Source organism: Nicotiana tabacum, chromosome 18, assembly GCF_000715075.1.
Source record: "Nicotiana tabacum cultivar K326 chromosome 18, ASM71507v2, whole genome shotgun sequence".
Classification (NCBI taxonomy): Eukaryota; Viridiplantae; Streptophyta; class Magnoliopsida; order Solanales; family Solanaceae; genus Nicotiana; species Nicotiana tabacum.
In genome coordinates, this window is record NC_134097.1 from 42,470,731 (window position 1) to 42,493,550 (window position 22,820).

General features: G+C 34.0%; 1 long non-coding RNA gene and 1 pseudogene across 2 annotated transcripts; both read left to right on the forward strand.

Annotated features, from left to right (window-relative positions):
- On the forward strand, nucleotides 1-4,692 carry LOC107766277 (uncharacterized). Of its 2 annotated transcripts, none has more exons than XR_001643659.2 (7): nucleotides 1-246; nucleotides 983-1,115; nucleotides 1,233-1,325; nucleotides 1,595-1,708; nucleotides 1,938-2,008; nucleotides 3,134-3,329; nucleotides 4,278-4,692. It is a non-coding gene; the product is annotated as an uncharacterized LOC107766277 (long non-coding RNA). The 2 variants fall into 2 exon arrangements; XR_012702031.1 differs by lacking the exon at nucleotides 4,278-4,692 and adding an exon at nucleotides 4,097-4,115.
- Nucleotides 4,693-16,198: 11,506 nt separating this feature from the next.
- LOC107766279 (serine/threonine-protein kinase SRK2A-like) lies at nucleotides 16,199-17,060 on the forward strand (annotated as a pseudogene).
- The last annotated feature ends 5,760 nt before the right edge of the window (nucleotides 17,061-22,820 follow it).

The window sequence follows — 22,820 nt, forward strand, 5'->3', positions numbered from 1 at the left end:
CGAAGGGTATTTTATTATCTATGGGCATTTTGTTATGTGTGAGACAGCTGGCTTCACCACATCTTTCTTCGAGATAGTTCCACTCTGATTTTCTTCGTTCCATTCTTACCCATTCCTTCTCCCATGTCTGATGTCTCCTCCAAGCTCTCTCCTCTAGGCAGGCTAAAAGCACAAATTTTTCTGAAGTTTGGTTCTCTACTATTGTCGATGATGAATCGATTGTGGCTGTGCATTAACTGAAGCTCGGTATGCCATCTCCATCCTTTTTCTCTTCTTATCTCTCTCAAATTTTCCGCACACTTTTCTTATTTCAGTGTTAAGTTTTTCTTAGTTGTCCTTTGTGTAATATTTTCTTTGCTCATGTGGTTTCATTTCTGATTTTGCTTCAATATTTCACGATTTTGTTTCCAGTTTGTTTACTCTCCAAAAAGGTAAAATCTCTCTTCTTTCTCCATCCGGGTCTCTTTGTAAAATTGTATTTGATTCGTATTTGACTTTTCTCCTGCTGGGAATTGATAACATGGTTATATTTTATTTAAATTATGCATTTGAAAAAAATTGAGTTTTGCGTCCTAGGTGTTCTCAAAATCAGACAAACCAGAGAAGACAATAGGATAATTGCAAGGTTTTGAAATGGAGAATCCAACTTTGATTTCCTCCTACCGTAATATCGGAAGCTATTAAAATCCTTTTTCGTTTTGGGGATTTGGCTATAAAATAATTTTGTATTGTTCGTTATTGCATGTTTAAATTAGCTCTCGATTGTTATTTTTTTCTTTTTCATCTTCGATAAAATCTATTACTCAGTCTTATTTTATTAATTCGTCTGATTGAATGAATGCCAACTTTTGTCCTTCGAAGTTTTTTGTTTTGCATGTTTTGGGTTATAGTGTGTGAGCTCTCAATTGGGTTTGTTGTGAAACGCTTTTTCTTTTTCAACTATGTTATTTTTTGTTTATTACTTTTTCTTGATTTGCTAAAGGGTGGGCATGCTCGACTGAAAGGAGAGGAAAGCTTCTTCACTTTCGGCATGTAGCAATAGACAAGTGAGAATTTCAATCAGAAGAGCAAAGTATTGTGTCGAATGTAGTCAACAAATGGGGTTGGCACTTAAGGTACTTTTTGATCTAATCTTAGTCTTATTGATACTAAATTTTAGCAGAATCTTCTCTTCTTACCAAAATAGTGCTTTAATCATGAACTGCTATTGTTTGATGTTGATCTTCAACCAGCCTTTGGCTCAACAACTGGGAAGATACGGGTGAACAAGGAGAAAAATATTATCCTTTACTGCAGAGGAGATTTATGATATAACTTTAATCTAGGTACAAATTCTTGCTGTAAATAAAATTCAAACTAACAACATCTAATGGTTATGCTATCATTAAAGTTAACAAATTTCTACATGTTTACCACAAGATTGAACTTGCAAAAAAGTTTCTTTTCCAAAGGAGTCCCGGCCAATACTAAATATTCAAAGTTGGCTTACTCATGAACTGCTCAAAACCTAAGCTAAATAATTATTTGCGCGAACATCTGGAATAATGTATATTCTGTCATGTGTTGAATTGAAACATTCTTCATTCTCTCACAGCACCAACCTCAACTGACATTGGCGAAGGCAGCAAAAGAAAGAACCCTTTAGTTGTGACGATGAAGAAAATCTTTTGTTGCTCGAATGAAAAAGTAGAATTACCGACTGGACAAGGTAAATCATTGAAGATGAAAACAGAACTGGATCCAACGATGGAATGAACTAGTTACCAATAAATTGCCGTTTGTTACTCTTTCTATAAATAAATATATTTTACAGCTTTTTCTCAATCGCTCTGTTATGTGATATTACGTATAAGATGCAACTCTTCACATTAGTATCATAGAAACTTCTAGGTTTAAGTGGCTTTGACGTATTGTCTTGTTTGTAAAAATATTTGCAGGTAAAGCAAATCTCTGTTGCAGCTCACTTTTGGCTTTTTGGCTTGTACATACTGCTGAGCTATAACTTAAGGTAAATATTTTGCTTATTTGCTAATCTCTGTTTTCAAACTTAGTGCATAATCTCTATCGCCGTCCTTTATTTGTTGGGGAGATTCTGAAATACTAAAAAAGTGCAACTCTTTCATATAGATAAAATTTTAAGACTGCCCTTGAAACATACTTGTTTAGCAATGGTGTAAAAAGAATGCGATAAAATTGCATGATTTCTATTCCGATATAGGTTATCGGATAATCTTGAGTTATCCTTCTGGTTAGGGGGGAACTGCTGGTGCTACTAATTTTCTTTTTTTAATAAGGTAATGTATTATTAGCAAGAATGTACCAAGAAGGTACACAAGAGTACAAACAGAGCAGACATCACCTACGAATAATCCCCTATTACGTATTTCGTAGCAGATTCAAAAATTCTAAGTACTGATCCTTACTATCTGATAAACACGTATTACAGTAGAAACATAGATCACGCAGTCATAAGTTCTTAGTTCTAGAAATGTGACACCGTTTATTCTCAAAACGAGCACTATTTCTTTCACTCTAAATGATCCGGATGCACAAAGGGGTGGTCCTCCCAAGCTGTTTTTGGAACGTTGCCATCGTTTGTTTCTGCCAGCTATCCATTAGGTTCCTGATATATGAAGGCATAGTTATAGTGACACCACAAAGATTCAGAAAGAGCGCCCAACATTGCTTAGCAACTTTGCAGTGAACAAAAAGATGGTTAACTGATTCCAAAGATAGGAGGGGCCGTTGATTGAACGGGAAATGACCTATTCTGCTTGAAGGATCTATTTTCTCCTAAGTTCCTTTCAATTTAGATGCCTAAAATTTATACCGTGGTCTCATTTGAAGAGGAAGATTTATTGTACTAGAATAGAAGGACATCAGTTTCTTCCCAAAATTTTACATATTCCTAATTGCTCAAGATTATGATTTATCCTATCTTGAAGAGGACATCATAGGAAGAAATGGTACCTTCTTTTCAATGCAAAATCTGATTGTACGTGCGTACATCTTGTTATAGCCTTTACTGTGGTCATTTCTGGTACTGCTATAGTTTATGGGATACCAATTGTATTGGGATTCATTAGCCCATCATCATCATCATGTTTTGCTGATAGTGTTAGCTTTCTCATAGGACATTTAAACAGAAGAAACTCACTTTTGTGTGGAGAATGCAGCTGAGAAAGACTCAACTTTAGTCATTTATATGGACATGTCAACTCTTACCTTTCGTGCCTCAGAGTTGATCCATCATGAGTTGCCGCATAATACGTCAGCTATTGTCATCCAGTGAATAGACCAAACATCAAGCCAAACGTCAAAAATACACAGTAAGTAAAGTAGAACAACTTCTCATTCTTACATTTGTTTGTTAGATGTCTATACTGCTGCCTTTCTGTGCTACATTTAGGACAACAATCATTTATTTTAACAATTGCAAAGATGAGATTCATATATGCAATTCTTTCGGTAAATTTATGTGCTGGCATTTACAGATTTATTATTGCATTAATTTGTGGAATAAACTTTTAGATATCTGATAGTTTCTTTTCTGAAAATTATAAATTATTTTATTACTCGGCACCGAGTCACACTTGTATCCCTTCATTTGGTAACTTTATTTAAGTATCGTTGGTGCTCCTAAATTGGATTTCTCTGTTCAAGGAATTAATTGTTATTTTGTTTCATTTATTCCTGATGTGCTTATCAAGGTTATGTATTGTTGGAAGCTTATATGTTCCTTCTTATTTTGTATTCTCATGAGTAGTATTGAAACACGATATGTAGAAACATATGGCTCCTGTAGTAAATCAGTACTCGAGAAGTAAACATAAAGAGGATCATGCAAAAAAGAATCTTGCTTTGGCCATACTATTTAGATGGATAAATTGCCTCGATTGCATCTTCTTATTTCATAATAAATCAGAATCTATTGTAATTGTAGGATATCTACCCTCTCTGAAGAGGTAAAAAATAAGTAGTGTTCCTCTTCGTTTGTTTATTGTATTACTAATAAAAATATAAAAGGAAAATGAAAAATTCAATTTATTAATGTGCTATGGATATAGCTGATATCTCATATTTCAAATTTTAACAGGTAAATGAGCAACATAATAGATAGTCTGCAGCTTTTATCACACTGCAGTAAGATTAGTGGCTACTTTTTCAACTCTGGCTTACTATAGTAGCTATCAGCATTGTTACTCAAATTTAATTTGAACTTGTATAATTTCTGTATAAGCTACCTTAGTGAATTCTAACGTGATTCTCTTTGTTAGGACAAAACTGAGGAATCAGAGAACCCAAGAGATGATGCTTCAAGGAAATTGCGTGAAAGAGACTGGAAAACATCTGTTGAAAACAATTGCACATGTCTATTTTGACTGAAACTTCATTCGTTGACTATGATTTATAATGTAACTTCTTGTGATTCTTGAGAACAAATACGAGGGAGCCAACATTTTTTAGTAGTACAAAGTCATGGCAATACAGTAGATGGCAGTCAATCAGGATATGTAAGTCTGTTTATGGCGTAAAGTGTAAACAAGGGTGGAATACATGTGTTTCTTTGATACGTGACTCTTCGGCCCGTGCTCTCATCTAGTATATAATAAGTGAAGGTTATGAGATACGACGAAGGGCATTTTTGTAATTTATGTTGCTTTCATTTGTAAACACGTGTTATTGTTTGTTTCTTGCGTCTCTCTGTGTTTATACTAAGGCTGCTCGGTGGGCCGGGCCTGAACCGGACCGGGCCCGCGGTCCTAACGGGCCTGGTGGGCCGGTCCTGGTGGTCCTGGGAAGCCCGTGACGGGCCGGTCTTCTAGTTTGAGCCCATGAGCCCGGGACCGTCAGGCGGGCCTGGGCCGGTCCTGGCGGGCCCAACGGCTATTTTTTAAAAAAAAATAAAAATAAAATTAAAATTCTCCAACGGCCATATTTAAAATCTAGCCGTTTGGGCTGAAAATATGACCATTTTTAAGTTTAAAAAATGGTCATTTGGCCCCCAAACTTTATATAATTACACTTTTCCCCATTTCTCAACTATAAATACCTCCTCATTCTTTCATTCTCATTCATCAATATCTCTCAATATCTCTCAATCTCTCTCAATCTCTCTACTACAATTACTTAATTTATTGTTGAAATTTCGTGAAAAATTGTGAAGTTGTTGAATTGAAGTTTTCAAGTGTTCAACGATTTTCAATTTTCAAGAAGTTGTTCGACAATCCGGTAAACTCGTTTCAACTCTTACGTTTTAAGAATATATTTTTGTGTGGTTTAGTTTGCATAATTATAATTAATATGACATTTACTTTGAAAAAAATGTTTGGTAAAGGAAAAGATAAAACCGGTGAAAGTAGTGGCCAACCAACTACCCTTCCCCTGGCTCCCCGACCTAGAAAAGATAAGCAAGTTGAAAGTAGTCGCCAACCTAGACGTCCTCCTCCTTCCGTAATTCTTGATAGTGATCACCCTTGTTTTCAATTTACCGATAGTGAATTTTACCATAATGTTGCACCAGGTGAAAGATTAGATGATGAAATTATGAATGCTCTTTATCCTAATGAAACCATCTTAGAAAATAATGAGGAAAATGAGGATGATGATGAAACCCAAGCACCGGATTTAGATGATACACCTACTAGTCCTCTTAATAACCCAACTGATGCACCGGTCGACCCACCTGTAGAAACTCCTACTTTTAATAGAGAACCTGCTAAACGCCTAGAAACATCATTAGTTTGGAATTTTTTTACTCAAGTAAGAGAACAAAATAAGGCTAAGTGTAAAACTTGTGGGAAATTAATGGTGCATAAATATACTGGAGATCGTAGCGGCACGGGTAGTTTGACTAGGCACATAAAAACACACCCTAGAGATAAGGCTAGATTTTTTCAAATGAAAGCGCAACTAGAGGGGACAAGTGTAGATTCTGCGGTTAACCCTAGTACAGGTTCAAATCTAGTTCAACCAGGAATTAACACTGTCACAGGAGGTATTTTATATTACGATCCAAATAGAGATCGTGAAGAATTAGCAAAGATGATTACTGTTATGTGCTTACCTTATACTTTTGCATCTAATCCTAATTGGGTTCATTATATTAGAAGAGTTTTTAATCCTACTTATAAAGGTTGGCCTCGCGCAACAGTTAAGAGTGATATTTATAAATTCAAACATGAATATGAACAATATTTGCGGTATTTATTTACTCATATACCTAATCAGATTTCTATTACTACTGATATTGGTAGAAGTGGTAATGATTGTGATTATCTAACTGTTACAAGTCATTGGATAGATGAGGAATGGATAATGCAAAAACGCATAATTGCATATAGAATAATTAATTCGCGTCACACAGGTAAGTTTATAGCTAACACTGTTGCAGATATTTGTCGATATTTTTGCTTTAGCGATAAAATAATGGCAATTTCAATGGATAATGCTTCTAGTAACACTAGTGCTATAGGCATGCTTACAACAACACTAAATCCTGCATTTACTAATATTTTCCATGTTAGATGTATTTGTCATATTTATCATTTAATTGTCGGTGATGGTATGCGAATATTAAACATAGAAATTGAAAAGGTTAGAATGGCTCTTAATTGGCTTTTTTATTCAAACCATAGAAGTAGACTTAGAGAGTATTTTAAAAAATGTGATGAATATGGCCTTAGAGAAAGAAAGGTTCCTAAACCTTGCCCGACTAGATGGAATTGTATGTACGAAAGTTTAGTAGTAGCATATGAATATAGAAACCCAATTAATGCAACGTTTAATTCTCGGGTAGGTGGTGAGGATGATGATGAAATGCTTACTACTCAAGATTGGACGAATGTTAAAATTCTTTTAGATTTTTTAGAACATTTTCAAATTGCTACAAATGCATTTTCTGGGCAATATTATCCTACTATTTCAAACTGTTTAGTTTATATTGCAGCACTATCTGATTTGTTTGTTGAATTTAGTGAGGGTGGGGACATTTATGAACTTGCTATAAATGAAATGAAACAAAAGTTTAAAAAATATTTTTTTCCTATCCCTCCTATTTATGGTCTTGCTGCAATGCTAAATCCTACAATGAAATTGGGAGGTCCTCATTTTTGGTATTCAAATATTTATAAGGCTTTAGATCTTTCAAATGAGGAAATTGCTACACTTGCATATGCAAAAGCTTCAATTAAGATTAATGCTCAAACAGTTTATAATGCTTATCAACTTGCCTTAGAGCATGCTAGGCCAACTATTCCAACCCCTACTCCGTCTAGCTCACAATCGTCTAAAAGAGTTACGGGCTTAAAAGCTCTTAAATCTTGGACGGAGTTCAGGGGGTCTCAAGGTGAAAATTATGATGAAACTTCACATCTAAATGAGCTTCAAGTTTATTTGTCTCAGGGACTTGAAAAGGAGAATCCAGACGGCTCTTTTGATCTTTTGGAATGGTGGAAGGCAAGGGAAAAATATTTTCCTGTTCTTGCAAGGATGACTCGGGATATTTTATCAATTCAAGCTTCAACTGTTGCATCAGAGAGCGCTTTCAGTCAAGCAAGACTGCAAATAGGTGATCATAGAGCGTCTATGAGGGATAGCTTGGAAAAATCAGTATTGTTTAGAGATTGGATCCGCTCGGAAAGAAGAAACTTTGGAATTGCAGAAGCACAACCGGCGATAGATGAAGCGTATGAAGAAATGATAGCGGAACTTGCGGAGGATTCGGCTTCGCCCGGAAGTGGTGATGAACAAGCTTCTTTTCCACCACCACCAACGCAACCTCCTCCGAACCTTGAAGGATTTATGAGATTTGTTAGAGATAATACATAGACTAATATGTAACTTGTATTTTGGCACATTTTCCTTAGTTTTTTTTTCCTTCTAATGGTGGTATTAGTACCTTGTTGTGCTCATTCCATTGGGGGAAGGATGACTAAGAAAGATATGTCATTTTTGGTAATAAAATTTATTGCTTCTACCCATGAATATCTTTTCGCAATATTTCTTTGTCTATACTTAGAATTATTTATAAGCTACAATATATACATAAGATACAATATATATACTACAAGAAAATATATTATGCGAATATATATACATAAGATACAATATATATACTACAAGACAATATATTATGCATGACAATTTAGTGTTTTACTATTGTTTTGTTATTTTCTTTTTCGTCAAGCACTTTAATAATTAGATCTACATATATACTACATATATATTTTTAATATAGCCATGATACTACAAGAAATTGCCTTAAAAAAAAAAAAAGTCCGCTAGGCCCGCGAAGCCCACGAGCCCGGCCCGTTAAGCACAGGACCATGTGGGCTTAGGCCCGTCACGGGCCGGTTCCACCCATTGAGCCCACAAAGACCGGGACCGCCAGAGCCCAGGACCACGAAGCCCGGGACCACGAAGCCCGGCCCGTTAGGCCCGGGCCAGAATACAGCATTAGTTTATACCATTTTTGCCTTCTCCATTTTTCTTGTAGTAAGATATTTTGGTTTTTTCTTTGCTCAATCACATTCTTTCGAAGTCTTCAGTTTATTCTGTTTCACTGCATTCTGCCCGTTGCCGGTGGGTTTCGATTTTATTTTTGAGTTTTGGGATTTCCTTTAGTTTATTTCTATTTGATTAATTTGATATTCTTTCATATTTGTTGGTTTTTTCTGGTATTTAAGTTATAATTATTCTACATGCATCGAATTTTCACTTTATTGACAATGCCATCTCCGTAGTTAGCTTCTTTTACAACTTAAGTATACCCTCTATTGTGTCTATTCCCCATGGTTTTCCCCTTTTATGGGTCTTTTGATTAAATTTTAATTTTGGATCTTTATTCAAATTCAGTGTTTCTTCTCTTTGTCCTTGACGTGGGTATTTTCCCCAAAAAATTGTTGATTCTCATGTGTATACACTTACATTTACTATAAGGTGAAAGCAAAAGAATTGCAAAATATAGTTACAAGGAAGAAGCAGCCGAAGTTTCACATCTCAAAATTTGCTCTACCGGAAAAATTGCCATACAGTGTAGTGCAGGTAATCTCAAGTTTAATTTTATGTTTTAATCATATATTGGAATTAGCATATTCTGCTGCATTTAATTAATTATGTGTCTCAATATATCTTAGATTTTTTCAAGTACATGGTTCTTATTTTTCAATATGCATGTTGGTTTTGCTCTTTAATCTTTTTTAATTTTTGGGTGAAAATAGTTGATTTCTAATATTGTCATCGTACTTCTAAACTTTTACCTGTTTTAAAGACAAAAGGACAATATAATTTTTAGTTTGATCAGGCTGACATTGATCTTTGTGACATAGGATACGACGAACAACAAATAAATCTATGGATTATAATTGGTTTGAGATAGATTTTGAAGATGTTGTACTCCAAGAATGTGTAGAAATATGTAACTAAAATAAAGAGAAAAATAGTCCGCTTTATTTCATTTAGTATGGTTATGGTGTTACATTTGGCCTATTAAACACTACAGCAACAAACAGTTCAATTTGCTTACTTTTTTACAACTTTGATAAAGTAGGAAAAGTTGATTTAAGGCTAAGTCAGTTGATTATTAGGCGTTGCTACAACATGCATATGCTTACAATCATTTTACAACTCATCATTGTTTCAGCCTCTATTCCATCGGTTAAAACACTATTAAAAAAACTTGTGTCACTCTTGTATGATGATGTGAGATGGTATGTATCACCACGTGGTCAGTTTATGGAGAAAGGTAATAAGTTATAGTTTGAATTACTTCGATAAATCAAAAGATGTATACACAATTCACAAACTCAATATCAAGTTGCAATTTGTTACGTACTTCCAGCTGAATTTCTTTCACAAATCTATATACTATATTAAAAGCACAAACGCCCTTAGCAAAATGTCGTTTGCCTTTTTTACCTTTTTAAAATAAATTTCACATTGGACAAAATAGTAATTCAAATTATTTCCTAATATTTAGAATTTAGTTCCTTAATTAAATTATGTATCAAGTCCTAATATTTAGGAATTCAAATCAATTAAGATTTTACCTTATTTAAATTATTTTTGCATTTAAATTTATTTATATAATTGTAATCATTCCATATTAAGTTCTTAATACGTAGGATTTTAACATCAACTAAAATTCTATTAATTAAACGCTCTAATAAACTCACCCAACACATGTACGTTCAATGATGGTAAGAAAATATAGGGGAACATCACGGAAACCATTTGGGTTAATTGATTTTTTTACTTTTAAACTAATTTAAATTTAAATTACCTTATATGAATTATTCTTTATTTTAGTAACGTGACATAATTGTCATTTTTTCATGTTATAATTCAAAATTTAAAATTTGGCATAAATAAAAATTTAATGAGTTACTGTCACAATAAAATTAAATAATTAAGTCTTTAAATTAATTATTAGCAAATATAATCCAACTATTTTTCAAATACGTCATCTAACTAGAATTAATTTTTTAGTTGACAAAAAACTTTGATAAACAAATTTGTTTCCACAAGATCAAGAAAATTGACGGTGAAAAAATTAGTAAATAACGAATATCAATTATAATATTGCATTAAGAGTAAAATTAAAATACAAACTAAAATTAATAAGAATAAAATAGTAGACATGATTATCTACTATTTGAATTAAATCATTCCTTATTAGAACAATGTACGAACTCCAATATCTAGGTACTTAGATTATATTGCAAAAATATCTAATTAAATTTAAATTTGGATAAACTAATATTAATTAAGATTTGAAAGGGTGGAAAGGAGTTTCCACGTTTTAAATGCTTGGGCGAAATTATAGATATATTTAAATATTTAAAGTTTAAGCTAATAAGGATTAGAATCAAGAAAAATAAATTTTTGCTTTAAGGTTGAGAACCAATGGTTAGTTCTTAAATTAATTAATTAATTAATAATTAAAAGTATCCAATTCTTTTTTTTTTAAAATTTATATAAGTAAAATTCTTTTTTAAGTTTACAAAACTCTTAGGCTACATAGATTTATTTCTATATATATAAAAAGGCATTGGTCATATCAGAAAATAGAGCAAAGTTAGTAATAGTATTAAAAGTCAAATTGATAAAAATACAAATTTGAGGCAATAAGGATGAAATATTAGTAGATAAAATTTATTTTAAATGTGAGTTAATATTTATAATTATCTTTTTGTTTCTTTTCACATTCATTTCAACAAGTGATAGCTCCTTATATATTTTTGTATATTAAGTTATTTTTGAAAAGATATTAACTCAACAATTATTCTTAGACTTTGCACCATCATTTATCAATTTTTTTGTGAGCTATAGGGCCAACCTTTTCATTCTCAAAATCTCTAAGATACCAAAAGATTCAATTATTCAACTTTTCAATTTATTTTATTTAACAAATCTTTGAAGAACCATAAAAGTATTTTTTGATTTATATGTTTCAGTATTAGGTAATAGAAATGCAAATAATTTTAAAATCACAATAAGACATCTAAAAATTTTGATGGAGCAAGATTTCTTTCATTTTTGCCAAATGAGATCGATATTCATCATTTTAAAGAACACCCTTCTTCTAATTTTTATTTGATAACTCAAACACATAATGTGATTTTTTTAAACTGAGTACCCATTAATATAAATACACGCGCAAAGCGCGTACTCTAAGACTAGTAAGACAATAAAGGTAAGGTAAGTTGGTATGAACAATATAATTGAGTACAAAGAGTATTTGTATGCTGCTTAAACAAATAAAACACACAAAATAAGGAAATTATTGCACCAAAAATGCACTAATATGGCCCATTTACCCTGCATCAGCTGCCCCTTAAAAAAGAGACGTCCTTTTACACATGACATTGATTTGTTATTTACTAAATCCAGAAAAAGAGGAGTTTTCTATTATGTCTTATTCTTTTTGTTTCCATTTTATGTTGTTTTGCCAGCCAAGAAGCCTAAAATACTTTCTGAAACTTTTCAGGAGGCAAAGTAGCTACATCACACGTATGTAAAACCTTGCAGTATATTCTTGGATATAGTGGCCTCGAAACAAAAGGTACGTTTTTTATGGCTATGAATTCATAAAAAGACATCCGACAGGATTTGAATTCTCATTTATCTAGATGCAAATATAAAGTTTGCAACGTTTAAACAAGAGATTGTTGGGGAGAGAAAAAGGAATAAATGATGCAAGAGACCCCATATTCCTATATAAACAACTAGATTGTTGGACCATAAAGTCAAACAGTCAAGAACTCGGCTTAGGAGTGTTTGAACTAGAGGATCTTTTATGATCTACCATCAGGGCGAACTCGACTATCTTTCTTGATCTACCAAAAATTCTAATATGGTGGTATTTTGGTAAAAATACTGACTTATAGATTTCCATGTGTCTAACTTTGGACACCACGTGTCTTTAGATCTTGCTTCACTTGGGTTCTTCTTTGCCATCTGAGAGATGGCCCCCCCATTTCCAGTTCTCGCTTTATCGTTCTTCTGCTTTCTTTCCCCACTCTTTATAGTGAGTTTTGTTCTTCTTCTTCTTCCTCTTTGCGTATATGTTGGTTGTTGGTTCAGATAATCTGTTTTTGCATTATTAATTTTTATGCTTCTCTTCACCGATCCTGAATGAATGTCTTTTTTATCAAGTTTTGAATAGATATTTTAATGACTTTTTGTTGGTCTTTCTTCATCTTCTCTGTACCGATTCTGCACATGCATGTGAATAATTGTGTAGCAGCCTCTATGGGAGTACATACAGTGTTGTAGGCAAGGTGTTTGATGATTTTACTATATTATGGTAAATTAGTCTTGATTTAGTAGTTTTCCACGTGTTAATTGTACAAATACCTAGGTGAAACTTAACTTCTTCTAATTTCTTATGTACACAATTCTCATTTTCGTCTTTTCCATTCTCTAGCCCTTCTCCTTCTTCCCATGGTGGTGGCTGGGAACACTTTTTTGAATCTTTTTCTTTTTGTAATGATTCTTCCAACTTGGGTAACATGCAAATGGATTTATGCTTGAAATTGACTTGGTTCGCTGCGTTACAGTGGGATAAGTGAGATATATTTGTTCACATCCAAAATCCATCACCGGGTCCTCCATCAGTAAGTTTTGTGCTTCTGTCTCTGGAGCGTTCTCTTCTCTAGGTCACTTGATATAATATTCTTTATATTCCAAAACTGACCCGCAGTTTATCTATCGTTAATTGATTAATTGGTCAGTTGCTGTTCAATTCAGATTATCAAAGAAATCCAATCTCTGATTTGGGTTTTTTATTTAAGATAATGAATTTCTCTTGTGACCTTTCAATTTCCTCACTACTAAGTAGCAGTAAATTGGACACCTTTTCGCATTTTTTCTCTGTTTTTTCCAACCATGCATGTGTTTCAAAATAAATTTTTTGGGTCTGATATTCTCTGATTTTTGTCAAATTGTTCTCTTGCAGTGCATGTGCTAGCTATGGTGTGAGATAAAGAGTGGAAGTTAAGATATTTTCTCTAATTATTTGATGTATTCGGTACTGTTTCTTTGTCGTGGAATGAACTTCGTGGTGATCGAGCATACTGCATTTTTTTGTGAGTTTCATTGCAAATCCCACATATTAATCTTTTTACAGTATCATATTACGCTGATAAAATGTTAGGAGTTAGGTCATAGTATTGTTTATTCAGACTATTAATTGATTAAGATCTCGTGGGTAACCTTTTGTTCATGGACGTTATTGCTGTTACTTGCTCAATTCTGTCACTCAGCACTGAATTTTTCCAGAGGAGTTTGAAAAATATATGGAACTCTTACAGGATAACCTATTTTATAAGAAATTATGGTGAAATTTTCCCTCTGTTCATCTGATGTTGCATGGATGTGCAAATATGAATATACTTTTTTTGAGCATATTTTTATCCTTTTCTCTTTTCAGGTTCGGTTCTAACAACAAGGAGCTGAAAGGAGCTATCATTGTTTTCGAGTAATACACATAATGTATCCTACATAAATTTAAGGTTTAAGATAAACTGGTACAAATTGCACTGTGATATGTCGATTTCTCGCTTTATCAAATGTTGTTGCAAATTGTTGTGGTCGTTCCTATTACAAATATCGGCTGGGTTTATTTATATTCGGAATGATCTTTTAGGAAGAAATACACAACTCCGTTGGTATTCTTCTTTAAGGCACTAGCTGAGATACGAGATAACTCTATTTGTTACCAAAATGTTGCTTTCAACTAATACTTATATATTTGCCTTTTTATATAAGAATTAAAACTATATGATATTCCGCGAAGCACCAAGGAAGAAAAGGCCAGAGCTCATGTATCAGAAAGTGCTACTATAACTCAAACCATTTTCCAAAAGACATGACTTAAAATAAAGGTGGAGGAAGTTTGTCGTGGCTCAAGTTGGATGGTTCTGGCTTGGGTGATCACTCCAGTTACTTTAAATTTGTGAGAAATGGTATCAGACTGACTACAACGCAACACAGACTGGTGTAAAGAGAACTTACAGGTAGTTTTTTCCACTATTATTTTAAAGTCGTTTTAACTTTTTATGCTATTACACAGGTGGAATGATATTAGTAGATTCTATTTATTCTTGACCAAGTAATGTAAAACATTGCTAAAGGTAATGGTTTATGTTGCTACAATTTTTAAAATAGAAACTATTGATAAACAAGAGTCATTTCTGATTTTGCTGTTGGGAGGAATTTTAACTTGTCCTTTTCTCTTAAACGCCATAATCCAACATCTGTAGTCTACTATGCAACTAGCTTTGAAATCTCCCTTAAATTAGTATTTAGTTTCTGATTTTGGGAAGTGCATGGGTGCCTCTATAATGTTTTTGGGAAAATCAAGCTCCTAATGTCACTCTATGTTGTCTTGTTAAACCAGGCTTATTAGATGTTCAGACAAGCAAAAGACAGTGAGGCAGCCAACACGAGTATAAAAATTTGAGGATATGTCTTGCACATGAAAATTTACTGAAAAGAGTACTGTGCAGTAGGTGTTTTTATGTTGAAAGCATGTTGAAGTTATGATAGATTACTTTTGCACTCTTGCATCACTGATCAAATATGGAGCTTGCTCTTTAATGCTATTTGGCATGCAGTGGGTCATGCAAGAAAAACAACTGAGTGCTGAAGTGTTGGGGGTAGAAAAGGGCTGACATGGAGGAAGAAGAACTAGCGGGAACACGCTATTATAGCATTATTTGGACAAAACAATCTAAGATCCTTGGAAAACGATGCAAACAATATCCAGAAGCTGAAATATATTTGTATAGCTTTGTTTTGCTTCTGGAGTAGTAGGGAACATTTAAATTAGGCCGAATCAATTCTAGAAATGCTACGACCTACAGGTGTAAAGGGATATACCTTTGCTAAATGTATTTTTTGTACAGTTCTCACATCACTCTTTAGTGTTGCTTCATTCATACAAATACTTTTACCTTCTTAAAAATGAGGAAAGCAATGTGTATTGACTATGCAAATTAGCTTGCTGAACGGAAGGTTTGACATGATAGGTATCAAACTCTTGGATTCAGGCCTAAACTCATACAGATAATTACTCTTTCACAGTGGTACTTTTTCATGTTGGTCCTTTTATGTGGAGGCCATGTGCTCAAGTTTCATCTGTAGTTTGAAAATGAACTTTAAATATGGTGTATGCGCTCCATAGTCTCTTTTTATGTTTGGCCATTATTATGGTTTTATACTTGAACTGGTGTATTCCAGCTCTCAAATCTCACATAGCTATTTGATTTGTGCAGATTCATCCATCTTCTGCGCTAAAAGCAAATGAGGACGAGATGCTTCTAACTATGTCGTCTATCGTGAAGTAATAGTTATATCACATTCATTTATGCATAATGAATGTGTAGTAGAGATACCATTGTTCATGCCAATCTTAGTGGAGCTTGAGAAGTAAATGTATTTAAACTGAGGGAAATACCATATGCTTGAGAATTGAGGTAATTTACCTCTTATACTTTCTATTTTGCTTGAGCATTTCTTGTGCATGACAGTGGGGGGATTCAGCCAGCCTGATAAGCAAATTCAAGAAGTAACTTCAAACATGGAAAAGAAAGAAACTATAACTCAGCCACTGGAAGATCATGAATTCGTGATTGGACTATATGTGCATGACCCGTCTCTATTGCAACTTTTCGCTGCTCGGATGGAAAGATAATGTGATTTTGGATACTCAAAGTCGTCTCTGCTGCATTCGAGGCCAAAATCAACTGTTGGAACTCCCGCTTATATTGCTCCCGAAGTTCTATCTAGAAGAGAATATGACGGCAAGCTGGCTGATGTTTGGTTGTGTGGAGTGACACTTTATGTAATGCTGGTTGGTGCGTACCCTTTTGAAGACCAGGAGGATCCGAAGAACTTCCGGAAAACTATCCAACGAATAATGTCGGTGCAGTATAAGATTCCCGACTATGTTCACATATCACAGGACTGTAGGCACCTTCTCTCTCGCATATTTGTTGCCAATCCAGCAAGAAGAATTACAATCAAAGAAATAAAAACCCACCCGTGGTTTTTGAAGAATTTGCCTAGGGAATTAACAGAAGCAGCACAGCTGGCTTATTACAGAAAAGAAAATCCAACCTTTTCCCTTCAGAGCACGGAAATGATCATGAAAATTGTGGAAGAGTCAAAGGCCCTTGCTCCAGCTTCCCGTTCAACTGGAGGTTTTGGCTGGGTAGGTGAAGAGGAGGAAGAAGAATTGAACGAAGAAGATGTAGAAGAAGAGGACGACGAAGAAGATTAATATGAAAAGCAAGTGAAGCAGGTACATGAAAGCGGAGAATTTCATGTCATCTAAGGTTTAAATTATCTTTGTTGCTTGTAGAAAGCATAGCTTTGCGTTTCATGGTTGTGTAAAATTGGCTCTTTTCATGTTGTGTGTGATTTAAGGTTGTTTGTAAATTTCTGGTGTTTTGATCAGGGGGCTTGTGAAATTTATTACCATGTACTGAAGTTGGTAGTCAAAGGAGTTGAATTATACATGAGTTTAATCCAAAAAAAAAGAGATATGCTTTATCATATCCAATGCACGAAAAAAGGAGTGGAAATGGCGTGGGGCGTAGCCACTGTTTAAGTGGGTATGTACTTTTTATCCAGCATTTTTAATGCTTAGCAATAGTAGCCACTAGTCTATTAAAATTAATATGAAAAGACTGTGTTACCCTTTCCTCCCCAAACAGAAATACACTGATGCATTCAAAACATAAAGATTTCGTATTCTCTGGTGTTTTTAACTTGAAATATCTAGTTGGAGAGTTGGATTTCAAACTTTGTATTTCCCAGTCTCAAGAGTGTTAATATTATGTGCCCCATTTTCATCGGGATGTGTCGGACGTGGAGGCATGATAGGCTTTTCGAACTTTCAAAATTTCTGCTAAAAAATGCAATGGTTCTGGAGAAGTTCGTTATCATGGCAAAGAGAACATGTTGCGGCTTGTGTTCAAGGAATTATGTATCCCCATATTCATCAGGATTGGCTGCGAAATTGTTAGGCTGCCCAAGACCCTCCACCAATTTTATGATGAGTTTCCATGAGTCATGATTTTCCATGAGCAGAAGGCAAGTGGTTTTGTTTCTCGACACACCAAAAATTGCACATAATAGTTTATCTTTTGATTTTTCTGCTGGTGAACTTATGAGTTTCTAACTTGAAGTCCTAAAGTTAAGTTCAATAGTTAAGGACACAAGTTCAAAAGTTAAGGACAGACAGTTCTTACCTTATAGTTACTGTCACACCTCCTTTTTACACACCCGAAGGTAGTATAAGAGAGTTTTTCCAATTTAAGTGACATTATTCGAAATGAGATTATTTATTTAATTTTATTCAGAGTCGCCACTTGGAATAAATTATGGTGTCCCAAGTCATCGGTTTATTTTAAATCCCAAATCGAGGAATTTTTATTTTTAAAGAGTCTGCGAACCAGAAATTCTAGATAAGGAATTCTGTTAACCCGGGAGAAGGTATTAGACATTCCCGAGTTTCGTGGTTCTAGCACGGTCGCTTAGCAATTTATACTTGGCTTAATTGTTTAGCTACTCATTTTTAGGACCTATGTGCATTTATCTATTTACCGCTTTAAAAAAAACTTGATTTATTCGTAATTAAAGAATTGAGTTACGCGTACGGGTACTCATTTCTTTTGGAGCGTCAAAAATCATGTCACGCATACGTGTCCGCAATTAATCACACTTTATTAATTATTAAGAAAGTTTGGTTGAAGTTGGGCGAACGCATCCCTCGATTTATTTTAAAACTAAAATTCATAATTATGTTACGCGAACGTATACATAATCACCATAATAGTCTAAGTCGAGCCTAAAGCACACTACGAATGTTTATGAATTATTTATTTCTAAGCTGTATTGCGATGTCTTGTGAAGTTCAAAGATTTATGGAATACAATATTGCATAAGCGTGATTTGCTGATTATTCAGCCAACTTCTGGCGGATCATTACTAAAAGAAAGATATGGCTACTTGTGGAAATTTAGACATTTAACTTGGAAATATTACCAATCTCAAAGTAATCTAAAATGTACCAGCTTTTATTAAAATACATACAAATTTGAGTCATGAACAACTATAAATTCTATCCAAAGAAAAATCAACATATACAATACTCAAAGTCAGATTTGCATTCTTAGCTATGGAATGGGTCACAAGTTTAACTAGAAGTAATAACTTTAAACACCCAGCAAGAGGAAACTTACATTTTAAGTTGGAACAATCCCAATGCACAAATGAATTAACAAATGCCCCTTTTAATCCTAGCATACAAAATTCTATATTACTTTTCGATTTAGTGACTTAACAGATCCTCGTGAATTTATTTCCAATGACTGGATTGGATCAACTAAATCCTCATTTTTATATTACCAGTCATTGTTAAGTCATCATAGACTAGTAACAAATCCAATAAAATTAATGACAGATTGAACAGCAAATTTTAGACGCCTAGGGATCATCATCCTCAATAGATTTTAAATGCTAGAACGAACGAAACAATTTCATTTGTCCGTCTAAAAACTTGTGAGTACAAAACGTACCTACAGCTGCGATATCCAGAGAGATTAGCCAAATAAAAGCTTTGAAATTTCGGTGGCGAAGCTTAATAAGCAGATCCAACAAAAAAAATCTTCATCGCTCTTAAGCAAACAGAACAATAAGAGCAGCAACAAGCAACATGATTTCGAGCTTCAAACAGCCTCGAACATCAACCCCAAACGGCAGTTTCGTCGTTCAATCCAAACCCATTTTTTGAACAGAATCCAAAATTGGGAAGCAAGGAGACGAAAATGTTTTCCTATTTTATTTTATTTTGATTTCGAAATGACAACAGAACTGGAGTGAAGAACTAAGCTCAAACTCTTTTTTTATTTTTTATGTTTGTATTTTTGGTTCTAGGAATTGAAAAGAAATTCTGACAGGAATCCAACACTTAAATAAAGAATAGAATCAAGAAGAAACAACGATTCCTAGAATTTTCCTATCCCCCCTTGGCTGTCCCGATTTCCTCCATGGCTTAGTGGGTGTGTGTTGTGAGAAAATGATGAAGTAAACAGAAGAAAAGGAGCTGGAGATTTTCCATCTCTGTTTCTAGGTTTAAAGAAAATGAGGAAGAAGAAGTGAGAGGTCCACTGTTTGTTCTCTATCAAAGAGAAAGGGGGAATCTGTTGTGAGCTACTGAAGAAGAAAGAGGGGTCCCTCTGGGGTGCGCCGTTTTCAAGCTTATTCAAAGGGGTCAGCTCTACCTACATTTTAGGAAAGTGGGGTTTTAAAGAGAGGGGTTGGGCCAATCCGGGTCAACAGATTTGGCCCTGGGTTTGGGTATTTGTTTGGACGGGTTTGTGGCTTAAAATTGGCCCAATTGCTTGATTTAAAATCCCATTGCAATTAAATCCTTATTCCTTTTCTTTAATAAAACATCCTAAATTTAAAAACCTAAATTAATCTAAAAATATGAAATTAAACTAATTACTAATTACAAAAATTATAAAAACTACTTAATCCTAAATTAAAAGAGAAAAATCAATAACCTAAAAATAAAAGGAAAAAGTGTAAAAATGAAGCATTTTTTGTGATTTTCATTTTATAAAATAAATAATTACTGATTAATCCTAAAAATGTAAACATAAGGCCTAAATGCAATGCATGATATTTTTGGTATTTTTCATGATTTAAATAAAACTTAAACATGCAAGAAAAATGCAAACAATTAATAAAATCTATAAGAATTCCTAAAAATGGTAAATAATTAAGGAAAAAATCTATTTTCTTGGATTTTGTAAGAATATTTCATATAAGGCAAAAATCACGTGCTCACAATTACAAGTTCAAAAGTTAAGGACGGGCAGTCCTTAACTTACAGTTACAAGTTCAAAAGTTAAGGACAATAGGTCCTTAACTTTGATTTCCAAGTTCAAAAGTTAAGGACATGTAGCCTTGAAGTCATGAACTTAGAGTTCCAAGTTCAAAAGTTAAGGACATATAGTCATGAAGTCCTGAACTTAGAGTTACAGGTTCAAAAGTTAAGGACATGTAGTCTTGAAGTCCTGAACTTAGAGTTCCAAGTTCAAAAATTAAGGACATGTAGTCCTGAAGTTAAGGACATGAGCAGTAGGGTATTTTCGACCGGGCAGTTAAAGTTTATTAAAGCAGTGGCTAAAAGACATTTTAAATGGTGGCTTAAAAATAAATACATGTGCTATTAGTGGCCAACCATGCGCTTCCCCCAAAAAGGAAATGTATATGTTGGTCCCGTTCTTGCACGGGCCATAGCCATCTAGTTATTCTTAAACTAGTAAAATATGTTGATGACAAAAATTAACGGTCTCAGGTAACAATATACAAATTACAAGCTAATATTTTACCTCAATCATATAATGGCAAAATATATAGTTTACCCATCGAACTTGTACCCAAATTACTCTTACACACTTGTTCGCTACGGGGATAATATACATACTCAAACCTTTTTAAAATGTATCAATAATACACCACTTTAACTATGTGACATCTATGTGTTCTTCTCATAACACAGGCACGTAATGCTAAGAATTTCATGTCAGAAGGTTTATAAAGAATCCACGTGTCTAGTTTTTAAGTTTTTCTTTTCTTTTTACATCAATTAACAAATTTTAAAAAAAATAAAAAATAACCCCTCCCACTTGTATTCTTCCCCACTCCAACCCCCCACCCCCGCGTCTTTTTCCTAGTTCCAAACCTCCCCATCTGCATTATATTCTCTAGATGCCCTTACATCTTCGTCTCCCCTCCCCACCCCCAGGTTTCGTCTCCCCTCCCCCTATTTCGTCTTCTTCCCCGATTCAACCTTCTCCTGTTTCATTTTCTTTTGATTGCTCAAGATTCGAAATTTCTCTGAAAATTTCTTGGTGGTAGTTCTGTTAGTGAGAAGGGCAGAATTGTAGAAGAAATTAAGATTTCAATTTCTTGTTTTGGAATTTTGTTGACAAACTGGTCTTTGTGGTTCTTTCAATTGTGTCAAATAAAGAACTAAAATTTTCCTTTTCGTTATTTTCTTCTGGCTCACCATTATTGAGTTTTGTGAAAAAGAAGAGATAATACCAGAATGAAGGATTGGTCGGAGATGGAGTTTCAAACGAAATTTGGCCAGTGAAGTTTTTTTGGATATGTAATTTGTGTGTATCTATTTGGGTGTTACAACTAGTATCTTTATGGCAACTATGGCAGAATATTGTTTTTACAAAGAAGAAGGGTTTGCAATGGTGGAGAATATGGTGCAGTGGTGGGGAAGGTGGTGCACTAAATGTTTGTTTTTTTATTTGAGTGGGTTGGATCTTTAAAAGGGTTGGGAGATTAAAAGAGTCCTTTTAATTTAGAGACACATGTATGATACACAACATAAACTATTACTTAGGGAACAAGACGATAGAGGATTAGACTATGTTTTGATACCACTTGATAACAACACGATAGAGGATTCAAGAATTACTAAAGAAAAAACAAGAAAATCAAGAAACGTGCGTAAGCTAAAAGAAAATAAAGAAACAAAAAAGGACGGAAAATTAAAGGAAGATTGAATTCAAGAAAGAGTTTCTTGAATTCAATAAGTCTATTCTTGAAGTTGAATCCTAATAACAACAATTAGCTAACAAAGAACTAATTGCCTTTGGTAGAGAATTAAAAACAAGAGATAGATTGTAAAACCCGACCCTTTAGAATAACAAGAACAACAATAAGCCTTAACTTATCATCTTTCTTGAATACCTACAAGTGATCTAAGATTTCGAATGAGTTTAATCTTACCACCTTAAGTTGAGTCTTGAAGGTTGAAGAATAAATCCAATAGTAGCCACACACAAGAGTACAAGAAAAATCTCACAATTTTTATTGATAATAAGCTGAATAATCTAAAAGCAAAGAAGATACCCCTTTATATAGGGAAGGGGTCACGAAGTTGTACCTAAAAAAATAAGGAAATAAAGTCCCGAACTACTTTGGACAACAAGTCCAACTACCATAGGAAAAGGTAAAACTCTAGGAAGTAAAAACCAAGTCAATCTTGGAAAGTAATTCCAATAATCTTAGGAAAAGAAAAATAACACCTTAACTACATAGGAAATCATCAAATATGTCCTAACAAAATAAGGAACTTTGACTCTTTCTCATATGTTTTGGCCGCCCCTCCTTGAGCTGACTTGGGCACCAAGTTGGCTCCTTTATGAGCTGACTTAGGTGCCTAATTTAGGCCCTCCTTGACTAGTGCTTGGACCACAATCTACCTCCTCTTGGACTTG